This window comes from Coregonus lavaretus (genome assembly GCF_964263955.1).
Source record: "Coregonus lavaretus genome assembly, chromosome: 4".
NCBI classification, from domain to species: Eukaryota; Metazoa; Chordata; class Actinopteri; order Salmoniformes; family Salmonidae; genus Coregonus; species Coregonus lavaretus.
The window spans coordinates 63,823,518-63,841,246 of NC_139991.1; the positions used below are offsets into that span (position 1 = coordinate 63,823,518).

General features: G+C 45.3%; 1 long non-coding RNA gene across 1 annotated transcript; it reads left to right on the plus strand.

Moving 5' to 3' along the window:
• Positions 1–12,491: 12,491 nt before the first annotated feature.
• Positions 12,492–17,599, plus strand: LOC311128126. The gene is made up of 3 exons (XR_014613182.1): positions 12,492–12,627; positions 13,372–13,443; positions 15,623–17,599. It is a non-coding gene; the product is annotated as an uncharacterized lncRNA (long non-coding RNA).
• Positions 17,600–17,729: the final 130 nt, after the last annotated feature.

Genomic DNA, 17,729 nt, shown 5'->3' on the forward strand with positions numbered 1-17,729 from the left:
CTGATGAAACTACAGAGATATAGAGGCCGACATGGGGGCATCCTGATGAAACTACAGAGATATAGAGGCCGACATGGGGGCATCCTGATGAAACTACAGAGATATAGAGGCCGACATGGGGGCATCCTGATGAAACTACAGAGATATAGAGGCCGACATGGGGGCATCCTGATGAAACTACAGAGATATAGAGGCCGACATGGGGGCATCCTGATGAAACTACAGAGATATAGAGGCCGACATGGGGGCAGCCTGATGAAACTACAGAGATATAGAGGCCGACATGGGGGCATCCTGATGAAACTACAGAGATATAGAGGCCGACATGGGGAAAGCCTGATGAAACTACAGAGATATAGAGGCCGACATGGGGGCATCCTGATGAAACTACAGAGATATAGAGGCCGACATGGGGAAAGCCTGATGAAACTACAGAGATATAGAGGCCGACATGGGGGCATCCTGATGAAACTACAGAGATATAGAGGCCGACATGGGGAAAGCCTGATGAAACTACAGAGATATAGAGGCCGACATGGGGGCATCCTGATGAAACTACAGAGATATAGAGGCCGACATGGGGAAAGCCTGATGAAACTACAGAGATATAGAGGCCGACATGGGGGCATCCTGATGAAACTACAGAGATATAGAGGCCGACATGGGGGCATCCTGATGAAACTACAGAGATATAGAGGCCGACATGGGGAAAGCCTGATGAAACTACAGAGATATAGAGGCCGACATGGGGGCAGCCTGATGAAACTACAGAGATATGGGGGCATCCTGATGAAACTTCAGAGGTGAGTAAATAAACCATGTCTACCCTCTGTTCTATTGGCGAATGTACAATCACTGGAGAACAAGCTAGACAAGCTACTTTTCAGAGTCGTGGCTGATCGAGGACATGGTTCATATGAATCTAGCTGATTTTTCTATGCATCAGCAGGACAGAACGGCAGCTTCTCGTAAACTCAAGGGCGGGGGTGTGTGTCTGTTGACAACAGCTGGTGCACAATCTTGAGCTTGTGCACAAACCAGCTTTTTCGTAGCTTTCTACTTACCACCACAAACCGATGCTGACACTAAGACCGCACTCAACGAGCTATATAGGGCCATAAGTCAACAAGAAAAGAAATCAATTTTACCTCATTTCTACCAGCATTTCACCTGTGAAACTAGCGGGAAAAAACTCTAGATCATCTTTACTCCACATACAGAGACACATACAAAGCTCTCCCTCGCCGCCCATTTGGCAAATCTGACCATAACTCTATACTCCTGATTCCTGCTTACAAGAAGACTCAAACAGGAAGTACCAGTGACACACTCAATTCGGATGTGGTCTGATGAAGTGGATGCTAAACTACAGGACTGTTTTGCTAGCACAGACTGGAATATGCTCTGGGATTCATCCGATGGCATTGAGGCGTTTACCACATCAGTCACCTGCTTCATTAATAAGTACATCAACGAAGTCGTCCCCACAGTGACCATACGTATATATTCCAACCAGAAGCCATGGAATACAGGCAACATCTGCACTGAGCTAAAGGCTAGAGTTGCCACTTTCAAGGAGCGGGACACGAATCTGGACTCTTATAAGAAATCCCGCAATGCCCTCCGACTAACCATCAAACAGGCAAAGCGTCAATACAGGACTAAGATCAAATCCTACTACACCGGCTCTGATGCTCGTTGGATGTGGCAGGGCTTGCAAACTATCACAGATTACAAAGAGAAACCCAGCCACGAGCTGCCCAATGACACAAACCTACCAAACGACTGTGTGATCACACTCTCCGTAGCCGATGTAAGACCTTTAAACAGGTTAACATTCACAAGGCCCCAGGGCCAGACATACAGTGAGGGAAATAAGTATTTGATCCCCTGCTGATTTTGTACATTTGCCCACTGACAAAGACATGATCAGTCTATAATTTTAATGGTAGGTTTATTTTAACAGTGAGAGACAGAATAGCAACAAAAAAATCCAGAAAGACGCATGTCAAAAATGTTATAAATTTATTAGCATTTTAATGAGGGAAATAAGTATTTGACCCCTCTGCAAAACATGACTTAGTACTTGGTGGCAAAACCCTTGTTGGCAATCACAGAGGTCAGACGTTTCTTGTAGTTGGCCACCAGTTTGCACACATCTCAGGAGGGATTTGTTCCACTCCTCTTTGCAGATCTTCTCCAAGTCATTAAAGTTTCGAAGCTGACGTTTGGCAACTTGAACCTACAGCTCCCTCCACAGATTTTCTATGGGATTAAGGTCTGGAGACTGGCTAGGCCACTCCAGGACCTTAATGTGCCTCTTCTTGAGCCACTCCTTTGTTGCCTTGGCCGTGTGTTTTGGGTCATTGTCATGCTGGAATACCCATCCATGACCCATTTTCAATGCCCTGGCTGAGGGAAGGAGGTTCTCAGCCAAGATTTGATGGTACATTGCCCTGTCCATCGTCCCTTTGATGCGGTGAAGTTGTCCTGTCCCCTTAGCAGAAAAACACCCCCAAAGTATAATGTTTCCACCTCCATGTTTGACGGTGGGGATGGTGTTCTTGGGGTCATAGGCAGCATTCCTCCTCCTCGAAACACGGCGAGTTGAGTTGATGCCAAAAAGCTCGATTTTGGTCTCATCTGACCACAACACCTTCACCCAGTTCTCCTCTGAATCATTCAGATGTTCATTGGCAAACTTCAGACGGCCCTGTATATGTGCTTTCTTGAGCAGGGGGACCTTGCGGGTGCTGCAGGATTTCAGTCCTTAACGGCGTAGTGTGTTACCAATTGTTTTCTTGGGGACTATGGTCCCAGCTGCCTTGAGATCATTGACAAGATCCTCCCGTGTAGTTCTGGGCTGATTCCTCACCGTTCTCATGATCATTGCAACTCCACGAGGTGAGATCTTGCATGGAGCCCCGGGCAGAGGGAGATTGACAGTTCTTTTGTGTTTCTTCCATTTGCGAATAATCACACCAACTGTTGTCACCTTCTCACCAAGCTGCTTGGCAATGGTCTTGTAGCCCATTCCAGCCTTGTGTAGGTCTACAATCTTGTCCCTGACATCCTTGGAGAGCTCTTTGGTCTTGGCCATGGTGGAGAGTTTGGAATCTGATTGATTGATTGCTTCTGTGGACAGGTGTCTTTTATACAGGTAACAAACTGAGATTAGGAGCACTCCCTTTAAGAGTGTTCTCCTAATCTCAGCTCGTTACCTGTATAAAAGACACCTGGGAGCCAGAAATCTTTCTGATTGAGAGGGGGTCAAATACTTATTTCCCTCATTAAAATGCAAATCAATTTATAACATTTTTGACATGCGTTTTTCTGGATTTGTTATTCTGTCTCTCACTGTTCAAATAAACCTACCATTAAAATTATAGACTGATCATTTCTTTGTCAGTGGGCAAACGTACAAAATCAGCAGGGGATCAAATACTTGTTTCCCTCACTGTATTACCAGGACGCGTAATCAGAGCATGCGCTGACCAGCTGGCAAGTGTCTTCAACCTCTCCCTGGCCCAGTCTGTAATACCTACATATTTCAAGCAGACCACCATAGTCCCTGTGCCCAAGAAGGTAACCTGTCTAAATGACTATTGCCCCGTATCCATGGCTCGCATCAACACCATCATCCCAGAGACCCTGGACCCACTCCAATTCGCATACCGCCCCAACAGATCCACAGATGACACAATCTCTATTGCACTCACTGCCCCTTCTCACTTGGACAAAAGGAACACCTACGTGAGAATGCTGTTCATTGACTATAGCTCAGCGTTCAACACCATAGTGCCTTCGAAGATCATCACTAAGCTAAGCTCCCTGGGACTGAACACCTCCCCCTGCAACTGGATCCTGGACTTCCAAACGGGCCGCCCCCCAGGTGGTGAGGGTAGGCATAAAAAAATCTGCCATGCTGACCCTCAGCAAGGGGGCCCCTCAGGGGTGCGTGCTTAGTGCCCTCCTGTACTCCCTCTTCACCCACGATAGCGTGGCCACGCATGACTCCAACACCATCATTAAGTTCGGTGGAAGGTCTGATCACCGACGACGATGAGACAGCCTATAGGGAGGAGGTCAGAGACCTGGCAGTGTGGGCCCTCAGATCCTCAAAATGTTCTACAGGACTACCTGCATTGACCCATTTTTGCACTAACTCTCTTGCACTGACTCTATGCACACACACTGGACTCTACCCACACACTCACAAATACTTACACTGACACCCCAACACACACACACACACACACACACTACATACGACCACATTTACATTTACATAATTTAGCAGACGCTCTTATCCAGAGCGACTTACAAATTGGTGCATTCAACTTATGATAGCCAGTGGGACAACCACTTTTATTTTTTTTATTTTTTTTAATGGTGGGGTGGGGGAGGGGGGGGGGGGGTAGAAGGATTACTTTATACTATTCCAGGTATTCCTTAAAGAGGTAGGGTTTCAAGTGTCTCCGGAAGGTGGTCAGTGACTCCGCTGTCCTGGCGTCGTGGGGGAGCTTGTTCCACCATTGGGGTGCCAGAGCAGCAAATAGCTTTGACTGGGCTGAGCGGGAACTGTGCTTCCGTAGAGGTAGGGGAGCTAGCAGGCCAGAGGTGGATGAACGTAGTGCCCTCGTTTGGGTGTAGGGTCTGATCAGAGCCTGAAGGTAAGGAGGTGCCGTTCCCCTCACAGCTCCGTAGGCAAGCACCATGGTCTTGTAGTAGATGCGAGCCTCAACTGGAAGCCAGTGGAGTGTGCGGAGGAGCGGGGTGACATGAGAGAACTTGGGAAGGTCGAACACCAGACGGGCTGCAGCGTTCTGGATAAGTTGTAGGGGTTTAATGGCACAGGCAGGGAGCCCAGCCAACAGCTAGTTGCAGTAATCCAGACGGGAGATGACAAGTGCCTGGATTAGGACCTGTGCCGTTTTCTGTGTAAGGTAGGGTCGTACTCTGCGAATGTTGTAGAGTATGAACCTGCAGGATCGGGTCACCGCTTTGATGTTAGCGGAGAACGACAGGGTGTTGTCCAGGGTCACGCCAAGGTTCTTTGCACTCTGGGAGGAGGACACAATGGAGTTGTCAACCATGATGGCGAGATCATGGAGCGGGCAGTCCTTCCCCGGGAGGAAGAGCAGCTCCGTCTTGCCGAGGTTCAGCTTGAGGTGGTGATCCAACATCCACACTGATGTGTCTGCCAGACATGCAGAGATGCGATTCGCCACCTGGTTATCAGAAGGCGGAAACATGCACACACATCCATACTGATGCCACACAAACACACACACACGCACACACACACACACACACACACACACAAACTCACCACATACACACACACACACACACACTCACCACATACGCTGCTGTTTATTATCTATCCTGTTGCCTAGTCATTTGCCCCTACCTATATATACAGTACATGGCTACCTCAATTACCAGGTACCCCTGCACATCGACTCGGTACTCGTACTCCCTGTATATAGCCATGTTATTTTTACTCCTTATTTTTATTAGTTACTGTGTATTTATTCCTCGTGTCACTATTTCCTATTTTTATTTCATCTTTAACTCTGCATTGTAGGAAATGGACCCATAAGTAACGCTTCGAACACACCGACTGTGTCGTTGCGTTTTGGTACACCAGAAGTACATTCATTTCCAATGAAACGCTGCGTTTGCCTTGCAGCATTGCATTGCAGAGGCAGTTGCAGTGCGTTCTGTGTGTTGCATAGGTTGGATTTATCAAACGTATGCTAAACGGGTTGACAGAAATGGTAGCAGAAGGTGAATGTTGAACTTTTGTTGCACACATATGTAGATGATCCTGCATACTATTTTGCGCAATGCAGTCGGAGTTTGAACACACCGACTGGGTCATTGCGCAAAATAGTATGCAGCATCATCTAGATATGTGTGCAACAAAAGGTCAACATTCACTTTCTGCTACCATTTCTGTCAACCCGTTTAAGCATACAGTTTGAAGCATACGTTCGATAAATCCAACGTATGCACCACACAGAACGCACTGCAACTGCCTCTGCAACTCAATGCTGCAAGGCAAACGCAGCATTCCATTGGAAATGAATGTACTTCTGGTGTACCAAAACTGTTGTCTATGAAGCACATGACAAATAAAATGTGATTTGGTATAGCTATTGCACAGCAAAGAGCGTAATCATGGCTACACCAGTGGAAGGGATATTTCACCCACTGTATAACAATCAACATATCAATGTATTCATCGTAGCTGCTCATTTTGATCAATAGTGGACCTGTATCATACTATCCAGGTCTGTGCCCAAACAGTTTGAGCTTCTACTTCTAAAAATCCACCTTTCCAGAAATAAGTCTCTCACTGTTGCCGCTTGCTACAGACCCCCCTCAGCCCCCAGCTGTGCCCTGAACACCATATGTGAATTGATTGCCCCCCATCTATCCTCAGAGTTCGTATTGCTTGGTGACCTAAACTGGGATATGCTTAACACCCCGGCCGTCCTACAATCTAAACTAGATGCCCTCAATCTCACACAAATTATCAAGGAACCTACCAGGTACAACCCTAAATCCGTTAACATGGTCACCCTCATAGATATTATCCTGACTAATTTACCCTATAAATACACCTCCACTGTCTTCAACCAGGATCTCAGTGATCACTGCCTCATTGCCTGCGTCCGTAATGGGTCCGCGGTCAAACGACCACCCCTCATCACTGTCAAACGCTCCCTAAAACACTTCAGCGAGCAGGCCTTTCTAATTGACCTGGCCCGGGTATCCTGGATGGATATTGACCTCATTCCGTCAGCAGAGGATGCCTGGTTGTTCTTTAAAAGTGCTTTCCTCTCCATCTTAAATAAGCATGCCCCATTCAAAAAATTCAGAACTAAGAACAGATATAGCCCCTGGTTCACCCCAGACTTGACTGCCCTTGACCAGCACAAAAACATCCTGTGGCGTACGGCATTAGCATCGAACAGCCCCCACGATATGCAACTTTTCAGGGAAGTCAGGAACCAATATACACAATCAGTTAGGAAAGCAAAGGCTAACTTTTTCAAACAGAAATTTGCATCCTGTAGCACTAACTCCAAGACGTTTTGGGACACTGTAAAGTCCATGGAGAATAAGAGCACCTCCTCCCAGCTGCCCACTGCACTGAGGCTAGGAAACACTGTCACTACCGATAAATCTACAATAATCGAAAATTTCAACAAGCATTTTGCTATGCACCCTCCGCTGCACCCCCCCCCCCCCCCCCCCCCCCCCCCCCCCCCCGCTACTAAATCTGGACCCCTACAAATCAGCTGGGCTAGACAATCTGGACCCTTTCTTTATAAAATTAGCCGCCGAAATTGTCGCAACCCCTATCACCAGCCTGTTCAACCTCTCTTTCATATCGTCTGAGATCCCCAGAGATTGGAAAGCTGCCGCGGTCATCCCCTTCTTCAAAGGGGGTGACACTCTAGATCCAAACTGTTACAGACCTATATCCATCCTGCCCTGCCTTTCGAAAGTATTTGAAAGCCAAGTTAACAAACAGATCACAGATCCTTTCGAATCCCACCGTACCTTCTCCGCTATGCAATCTGGTTTCCGAGCTGGTCATGGGTGTACCTCAGCCACGCTCAAGGTCCTAAACGATATTATAACCGTGATCGATAAAACACAGTACTGTGCAGCTGTCTTCATTGACCTGGCCAAGGCTTTTGACTCTGTCAATCACCGCATTCTTATTGGCAGACTAAATAGCCTTGGTTTCTCAAATTACTGCCTCGCCTGGTTCACCAACTACTTCTCAGATAGAGTTCAATGTTTCAAATCGGAGGGCCTGTTGTCTGGACCTCTGGCAGTCTCTATGGGGGTGCCACAGGGTTCAATTCTCGGGCCGACTCTATTCTCTGTGTATATCAATGATGTCGCTCTTGCTGCTGGTGACTCTCAGATCAACCTCTACGCAGACGACACCATTTTGTATACATCTGGCCCTTCATTGGACACTGTATTAACAAACCTCCAAACGAGCAATGCCATACAACACTCCTTCCGTGGCCTCCAACAGCTCTTAAACGCTAGTAAAACTAAATGCATGCTCTTCAATCGAACGCTGCTTGCACCCGCCTGCCCGACTAGAATCACTACTCTCGGCGGCTCTGACTTAGAATATGTGGACAACTACAAATACCTAGGTGTCTGGTTAGACTGTAAACTCTCCTTCCAGACTCACATTAAGCATCTCCAATCCAAAGTTAAATCTAGAATCGGCTTCCTATTTCGCAACAAAGCCTCCTTCACTCATGCTGCTAAACATGCCCTCGTAAAACTGACTATCCTACCGATCCTTGACTTCGGTGATGTCATTTACAAAATAGCTTCCAACACTCTACTCAGCAAATTGGATGTAGTCTATCACAGTGTCATCCGTTTTGTCACCAAAGCCCCATATACTACCCACCATTGTGACCTGTACGCTCTCGTTGGCTGGCCCTCACTACATATTCGTCGCCAAACCCACTGGCTCCAGGTCATCTATAAATCCCTTCTAGGCAAATCCCCGCCTTATCTTAGCTCATTGGTCACCAAAGCAACACCCACCCGTAGTATGCATTCCAGCAGGTAAATCTTACTGGTCATCCCCAAAGCCAACACCTCCTTTGGTCGCCATTCCTTCCAGTTCTCTGCCGCAAATGACTGGAACGAACTGCAAAAATCTCTGAAGCTGGAGACACTTACCTCCCTCACTATCTTTAAGCATCAGTTGTCAGAGCAGCTTACCGATCACTGCACCTGTACACAGCCCATCTGTAATTAGCCCACCCAATTACCTCATCCCCATATTGTTATTTACATTGTTATTTATTTTGCTAATTTGCACCCCAGTATCTCTATTAGCACATCATCTTATGCACATCTATCACTCTAGTGTTAATAATAAATTATAATTGTAATTATTTTGCACTATGGCCTATTTATTGCCTTACCTCCATAACTTACTACATTTGCACACACTGTATATAGATTTTCTATTGTGTTATTGACTGTACGTTTTGTTTATTCCATATGTAACTCTGTGTTGTTGTTGTTTTTTCCGCAATGGTTTGCTTTATCTTGGCCAGGTCGCAGTTGTAAATGAGAACTTGTTCTCAACTGGCTTACCTGGTTAAATAAAGGTGAAATATATTTTTTTTAAAGTATGGGACAGTGAATGAAACCTCTGTGAAGATCTACTTGCTTGCCTTAAATTGTCCTTCAAAGTTTCCGTAGGTTGTCTTTATAAATAGTCACCTCCCCCTTCTTTCGTCCTCTCTTCTCACACCGATCCGATCATGGTGAGGAGTAAATGTATTTACTTGTTTTAGCTTCAGGGCTTGCAACATACTGTTGAACTGTGCAGACCCGTCAAACATTCATTTTAGAGTATTAATTGATAAAAATGTGTATGTTAAGTGTTGGGTGCATCAGTGTTGTCATTTTCACTCTACAAACACCATATATACGCGGTTTCTTTCTACTGTCACAACTTAGACTGTTTCGTATACATTTGGCAATAATGTATGAGGAGCGTTTCATAGACCTATCAGAAGTATTAATTACAACATGTTGTTGGCGCAAGCAGCACGTGGTAGTCAGCCATGGATGCTGGAAGTTGCTGCTAGCGGAAGTTAAACATGACGAGTAGCTCAGTGAACTCGTAGTATGTTTTTGTGCATATGGAACATTTCTGGGATTTTTCTTTTTATTTCAGCTCATGAAACACGGACCAACACTTTCTACATGTTGCGTTCATATTTTTGTTCAGTGTATGTGCACTTTGACTACTAGACAGGCTGCATTTACAGACATCACAATTCTGCTCTTTTGCCCAATTATTGGTGTAAGCGCTTATCTGATTGGTCAAAATAACAATTAGTGGATCAGAAAACCAGTCAGTAGCTGGTGTGACCACAACTGGCCTCATGCAGCCCGTCACAATTCCTTTGCATAGAGTTGATCAGGCTGTTGATTGAGGCCTGTGGAATGTTGTCCCACTCCTCTTCAATGCCTGTGTGAAGTGGCTGGAATTGGAACATGCTGTCATACGCGTTAATCCAGACCATCCCAAACATGCTCAATGGGTGTCATGTCTGGTGAGTATGCAGGTCATGGAAGAACTGGGAAATGTGTACAGATCCTTGAGACAATGGGACTCAGGATCTCGTCACGGTTTCTCTGTACATTCATCAATAAAATGCAATTGTGTTCATTGGCTGTAGCATATGCCTGCCCATACCATAACCCCCACCTCCACCATGGGGCACTCTGTTCACAACATTGACATCAGCAAACCGTTCGCCCACACATCACGGTCTGCGGTTGTGAGGCCGGTTGGATGTACTGCCAAATTCTCTAAAATTAAGTTAAAGGTGACTTATGGTAGAGAAATTATCTGGGAACAGCTCTGGTGGACATTCCTGCAGTCAGCATGCCAATTGCACGCTCCCTCAACTTGAGACATCTGTGGCGTTTTCACAAAACTGCACATTTTAGTGGCCTTTTATTGACCCCAGCACAAGGTGCACCTTAATGATAATGCTGTTTAATAATCTTCTCGATATGCCACACCTGTCAGGTGGATAGATTATCTTAGCAAAGGAGAAATGCTCAAGGGATGTAAACAAATTTGTGCACAATTTGAGATAAATAATATTTTTGTGCGTCTGAAATTACAGCGCTCTTTTATTTTAGCTCATTAAACATGGGACCAACACTTTACATGTTGCGATTTTAAATTTTTGTTGTGTGTATATTGGTCTGCTACCAATCCGCCCCTCGAGGCGTTGCATTCTGACTACGTGTTGAGCCTGTGTCATGAGGGGCGCAGAGTGACAGGGTTAGGTCTATGCAGAGGACCCAGAAAAGGGGCTACTTGGAGTGATCATTGCTCGGACATCAGCAAGTGTATGTGTGTATACTGAACAAAAATATAAACGCAACATGTAAAGTGTTGGTTTCATGAGCTGAAGTAAAAGATCCCAGATATGTTACATACACACAAAAAGCTTATTCCTATCATTTGCGCAAATTTGTTTACATCCCTGTTAGTGAGCATTTCTCCTTTGCCAAGATAATCCATCCACCTGACAGGTGTGGTGGCATCAATAAGCTGATTAAACCGCATGATTATTACAGGTGCACCATGTGCTGGGGACAATAGGCCTCTCAAAAATGTGCAGTTTCGTCACAACACAATGCCACAGATGTCTGAAGTTGAGTGAGCGTGCAATTGGCATGCTGACCGCAGGAATGTCCACCAGAGTGGTTGCCAGTGAACTGAATGTTCATTTCTCTGCCATAAGCTGCCTCCAATGTCGTTTTGCAGAATTTGGCAGTATCTCTAACCAGCCTTACAACCGTAGACCACGTGTAACCACGCCAGCTCAGGGCCTCCACAGCCGGCTTCATCACCTGCAGGATCATCTGAGACCAGCCACTCGGACAGCTGATGAAACTGGGTTTGCACAACTGAAGAATTTCTGTGCAAACTGTCAGAAACCGTCTCAGGGAAGCTCATCTGCGTGCTCGTCGATCTCACCAGGGTCTTGACCTGACTGCAGTTCTGTGCTTTAACAGACTTCGGTGGGCAAATGTTCACCTTTGATGGCCACTGGCACGCTGGAGAAGTGTGCTGTTCATGGATAAATCCTGGTTTCAACTGTACAGGGCAGATGGCAGACGGTGTATGGCGTCGTGGGCGAGCATGCTGGTCACAACATTGACATCAGCAGAGTGCCCCTTGGTGGCGGTGGGGTTACGGTATGGGCAGGCATAAGCTACGGACAACATTCAAATGCATTTTATCGATGGCAATTTGAATGCACCGAGATACCTTGACGAGATCCTGAGGCCCATTGTCGTGCCATTCATCTGCCGCCATCACCTCATGTTTCAGCATGATAAGGATCTGTAAACAATTCCTGGAAGCTGAACATGTCTCAGGTCTTCCATGGCCTGCATACTCACCAGACATGTCACCCATTGAGCATGTTTGGGATGCTCTGGATCAACGTGTACGACTGTGTGTTCCAGTTCCCGCCAATACCCATCAACTTCACAAAACAATTGAAGAGTGGGAGAACATTGCACAGGCCACAATCAACAGCCTGATCAACTCCATGCGAAGGAGATGTCACGCTGCATCAGGCAAATGGTGGTCACACCAGTTACTGACTGTTTTTCTGATCCATGCCCCCTTTTTTCCTATTTTTTTTTTTTACTGTATCTGTGACCAACAGATTAATCTGTATTCCAAGTCATGTGATATCTATAGATTAGGCCCTAAATTATTTAAATTGACTGATTCTTTATAAACTAACTCAGTAAAATCTTTGAAATTGTTGCGCGTCGCGTTTTTATATTTTTGTTCAGTGTGTATGAAATGTTGAGTGTAAATAATGACTGGTATTCATGTCAGTCATATCTCAAATATCCTATTTTCTCTAGTCCCTCAGCTGGGAAGCGTCCAATGAGGAACATTGGATACCATCATGATCGATTGGTGTCCCACTGGCCAAGCTGATGAAACATGAAAATAGCAGTGAGGCCTGCCGTTCCTCCCTGAAAGAATGGCGTGCACACCTAATGGTAAGCAACGGGTGGCCTTTTTTAATTAAGTCTGCATGAAATATATAGGTCTGTGATGAGAAATCATGCACCACGCTGAACTTGTGATGGATAACATCTACCACATTATCTGAGACCTGCACAGCCACTTACAAATGCATGCTCACAAGGCTGTGTTTTGAATGCTTTGTCTGCGGCCTGTAATAACAGTTCATGGGTTCTAACTGTTTCTTCTGAAACTGGTCTAAAACTAATAGCGTCTCTGGTTCCCCCGCCCTTCAGATGTAACTGTGGTGCCAATGCCACGGTTGTGCAATGAGCGGGCAGACAAACTGACACATGATGGCTATACTGCCCTATTGAGCGGGTACGGAACCGGGCCAGATAGATTTTGAGCCATATCAGCATTGACATGAAATCTGTGAAAATGCCTCAAAACAAGACATGGTCTCAACAAGAGAACTAGCTGAAACGTGTCACCTACGATTCCACACATGGCAGCTTCTTGTCAATGTTGCTAGCTGACCTTTCAGAATCATGACAGCGCAACGCTTCCGGCCACATCGATGCGTGCTTCATTTGTGACGTTGTCAGCCATCCAGTCTAATCAAGAATGGTGGATCTTGGTGTAAATTGAATGCTCTAGAAGTAGAGGTACTTGACTAACTACTTTATGTACTCTGGCTACTTTTTGACTTTGACTTAATCTGTTTCCTTGTGGCTCTTCAAACCTAACCTATACAGTCTTTTGGATGTTAATATCAGATGGAGAGAAGTCTGGAGGTGCAGCAGTGCTGACTGTGGTCGTAGCGGGGGATGACAGAGCCACAAGCCATGGTAATTCCTCTCCTCACTGGGTAACGTACTGGCTAAGTGTATATTGATCTCCTACCAATCTGCCCCTCGAGGCGTTGCAGTCCGACTGTACGTGTTGAGCCTGTGTCATGAGGGGCGGAGAGTGAAAGGGTTAGGTCTATGCCGAGGACCCAGAACGGTGGGTACTTGAAATGATCATAGCTCTGACATTTGGCCACATTTAGACCCTTGGACAAATGTTATTATGGTACAGGAAGTGTTTGAACAGGAGTGAGCTATTTAAAGGAAAATGTGTCCCTAGTCCATTGTTGACATACAGTGGGTAGAACAAGTATTTGATACACTGACGATTTTGCAGGTTTTCCTACTTACAAAGCATGTAGAGTTCTGTAATTTGTATCATAGGTACACTTCAACTGTGAGAGACGGAATCTAAAACAAAAATCCAGAAAATCACATTGTATAATTTTAGTAATTTAGTAATTAATTTGTATTTTATTGCATGACATACGTATTTGATACATCAGAAAAGCAGAACTTAATATTTGGTACAGAAACCTTTGTTTGCAATTACAGAGATCATATGTTTCCTGTAGGTCTTGACCAGGTTTGCACACACTGCAGCAGGGATTTTGGCCCACTCCTCCATACAGACCTTCTCCAGATCCTTCAGGTTTCGGGGCTGTTGCTGGGCAATACGGACTTTCAGCTCCCTCCAAAGATTTTCTATTGGGTTCAATTCTGGAGACTGGCTAGGCCACTCCAGGACCTAGAGATGCTTCTTACGGAGTCACTCCTTAGTTGCCCTGGCTATGTGTTTCGGGTCGTTGTCATGCTGGAAGACCCAGCCATGACCCATCTTCAATGCTCTTACTGAGGGAAGGAGGTTGTTGGCCAAGATCTCGCGATACATGGCCCCATCCATCCTCCCCTCAATACGGTGCAGTCGTCCTGTCCCCTTTGCAGAAAAGCATCCCCAAAGAATGATGTTTCCACCTCCATGCTTCACGGTTGGGATGGTGTTCTTGGGGTTGTACTCATCCTTCTTCTTCCTCCAAACACGGCGAGTGGAGTTTAGACCAAAAAGCTCTATTTTTGTCTCATCAGACCACGTGACCTTCTCCCATTCCTCCTCTGGATCATCCAGATGGTCATTGGCAAACTTCAGATGGGCCTGGACATGCGCTGGCTTGAGCAGGGGGACCTTGTGTGCGCAGCAGGATTTTAATCCATGACGGCGTAGTGTGTTACTAATGGTTTTCTTTGAGACTGTGGTCCCAGCTCTCTTCAGGTCATTGACCAGGTCCTGCCGTGTAGTTCTGGGCTGATCCCTCACCTTCCTCATGATCATTGATGCCCCACGAGGTGAGATCTTGCATGGAGCCTCAGACCGAGGATGATTGACCGTCATCTTGAACTTCTTCCATTTTCTAATAATTGCGCCGACAGTTGTTGCCTTCTCACCAAGCTGCTTGCCTATTGTCCTGTAGCCCATCCCAGCCTTGTGCAGGTCTACAATTTTATCCCTGATGTCCTTACACAGCTCTCTGGTCTTGGCCATTGTGGAGAGGTTGGAGTCTGTTTGATTGAGTGTGTGGACAGGTGTCTTTTATACAGGTAACGAGTTCAAACAGGTGCAGTTAATACAGGTAATGAGTGGAGAACAGGAGGGCTTCTTAAAGAAAAACTAACAGGTCTGTGAGAGCCGGAATTCTTACTGGTTGGTAGGTGATCAAATACTTATGTCATGCAATAAAATGCAAATTAATTACTTAAAAATCATACAATGTGATTTTCTGGATTTTTGTTTTAGATTCCGTCTCTCACAGTTGAAGTGTACCTATGATAAAAATTACAGACCTCTACATGCTTTGTAAGTAGGAAAACCTGCAAAATCGGCAGTGTATCAAATACTTGTTCTCCCCACTGTAAGTAAAACATTTTGGGACTATGTCAACAATGGACTAAAGAAACAAATACCAAAAGTTTTTGGGTAGAATTTTCCTTTAAGATCCCTCACCAGTTTTGTTTCTTCTGTTGTGCCAACGCTAATTTGTTTACTGACCGGTAATTGCCATTTGTCCAAGACTTAGAGTTTTGATTCACTTTGATCTGAGGTTTACTTTTCTTGGAAATGTTGGAGGATTGACAGGGTTCTTTTGGCAGTCATTTTCTCACCCATTCCCTGATTCTTTGACAGATGACAGATGTGATGAAGAAGCCAAGATGTGTCCAGTTTCAAAGTTGAAGATTCAAGGTGATAGTAGAAAAAGGTTTGAGCAGGCCACACCCTTGCCTGTTTACGGTGGGATCTTCTATAGCATAGGGCCCTGTTTTGTTTTGCTGCCTTAAAGTTAAATCTAAAGGGATTACATTTCATTTTATTCCTACAGATCTACACAACCTAATCCACATTTTCAAAGTGAAAGTTTATAGAAAATTTAACAAAAAGAAAACTCTGAAATATCATAATTTGGATAAGTCTCCACCCCGAGTTAATACTTGGAAGCACCTTTGGCAGCCATTAGTTGTGAATCATTTGGAATAAGATTCCACCAACTTTACACAACTCTTATGGCAACATGCACTGTGTACAAAACATTAAGAACATCTGCTCTTTCCATGACATGGCCTGACCAGGTGAAAGCTGAGCCCTTGATGTCTCATGTTAAATCCACTTCAATCTGTGTAAATAACGGTGAGGAGACGTGCTAAACGTGTATGTGACCAATACAATTTTATTTTGGATTTTATTTTTAGGGCTTTAGAAACATGGATTGTGTTTGTGTGCCATTCAGAGGGTGCAAGAATACAATATTTAAGTGCCTTTGAATGGGGTATGGTAGTAGCTGCCAGGCACATTGGTTTGTCAAGAACTGCAATGCTGCTAGGTTTTTCACGCTCAAGTTTCCCGTGTATCAAGAATGGTCCACCACCCAAAGGACATCCGGCCAGTGGCTGAAAATGGGTCATTGATGAAAGAGGGCAAAGGAGGCTGACCTGAATTGTGCAACGTAACAGACGGGCTACAGTTAGTCTACTGACAGTCCAGTACAACATTGGTGCCCAAAGACCCATAAGAATGCACGACTTGTCGTACCTTGACATGAATGCGGTATGGCAGCCGACGACCTTGGAGTTCCACTTTCAGCACAAAAAAATAAACTGGTAGCAGTGGGCTAAGGAACAAACCCTAGAGAATTGGAAAAACATTGCCTGGTCTGATGAATCCCGGTTCCTGCAGTTTCACGCTGATGGGAGGACTAGGGTATGGAGACAATCACATGAATACATGCATCCATCATGCAGCGTGTCAACATTGCAGGCTGGTGTTGTGGGCTGTTTTTATGGCACACATTGGGCCCATTGATAAGTGGCGCAATGTTTGAATGCCACAGGATATATAAACATCATTGCCAATCGGGTGCAACCCTTAAATATGCCATTTAGCAGACGCTTTTATCCAAAGCGACTTACAGTCATGTGCGCATACATATTTACGTATGGGTGGTCCCGGGGATCGAACCCACTACCCTGGCGTTACAAGCGCCATGCTCTACCAATTGAGCTACAGAGGACCCTTCATGGCAGCAGTGTATCCATCTGTGAATTATTTTTTTCCAGCAGGATAATGCCACAAGGCTAGGATTGTCCGGGAATGGTTCCACAAACATGACTGCATTCAGTTTACTGCAGTGGCCTGCCCAGTCACCAGATCTCAATCCAATTGAGCATTTGTGGGATGAGATGGAATGATCTATTCGTCATAGCGATCCACTACCAGCCAATTTGACACAACTGTGGGACGTGTTGGCGTCAACATGGGCCAGCATCCATGTGGAACGCTTTTGAGACCTTGTGGAGTCCATGCCACGACAAATTGAGGCTGTTCTGAGGGCAAAATGGTGTGCAACGCGATATTAGGAAGGTGTTCCTACTCTTTTGTACACTGAGCATGTTGCCAAAGAGTTGTGCAAAGTTGGTAGAATCTTAATGAAAATGATAGGCACTGTATCTGGGCATTTAGATAGATGGATGATGAGTTCTGTTTTACCATGGCCCACTGTGTTATATCTGATCACGTTAACCTCTGGACTCTGTACCCTTTATTTCTTTAGGCTAGTATTTGGAACCAATTTACCCTGTTGGATTTGAAGAATAAAAATGCCTAATGGTTTATGTTTTTAGTATCACTTTTATCATGATGCAACTTTCAAGCTAATGCTGATCTCACTGGTTGATTTTATTTTTTTCTTCTTATGAGCGATTCCCTTCAGATGCCCAAACATGGGACGTCACTATTACAA